The sequence below is a fragment of the Egretta garzetta genome, unplaced genomic scaffold (genome assembly GCF_000687185.1).
Source record: "Egretta garzetta isolate BGI_Z169 unplaced genomic scaffold, ASM68718v1 scaffold135, whole genome shotgun sequence".
Lineage (NCBI taxonomy): Eukaryota > Metazoa > Chordata > Aves > Pelecaniformes > Ardeidae > Egretta > Egretta garzetta.
This window is the reverse complement of record NW_009259594.1, coordinates 553,203-553,538: the sequence shown is the minus strand read 5'-3', so window position 1 is coordinate 553,538 and position 336 is coordinate 553,203.

Below are 336 nucleotides of genomic sequence, written 5' to 3'. Positions count from 1 at the left end.
GGAGGCGGGCTGGGGTAGGGGGCAAGACGCCCCACGGCGGGGCCAAATTCAGCATGACAGGGTTTGCGGCACATGGCTGGTCTCCAGGCCCAGGGACAGCACATGCCAGCCCTGGCGAACGGAGGAACGGAGCTGGAGCGCGAGCTTTGTGCAAGCATCTGTGACTGGAGGTGTTCTCTGGTTTAGAAATATCCCCAATCCCAAACATACCATTTCTGCCTCAAGGTACCCACTGGCCTTGAGCACTTGCTGCGAGCGCACGCACCTTGCTGTGAGTGCCTTGGCAATGGCAACGTGTGCCCAAGGTGCCAGCCCCGTGCCGATTCTGGCAAGGAG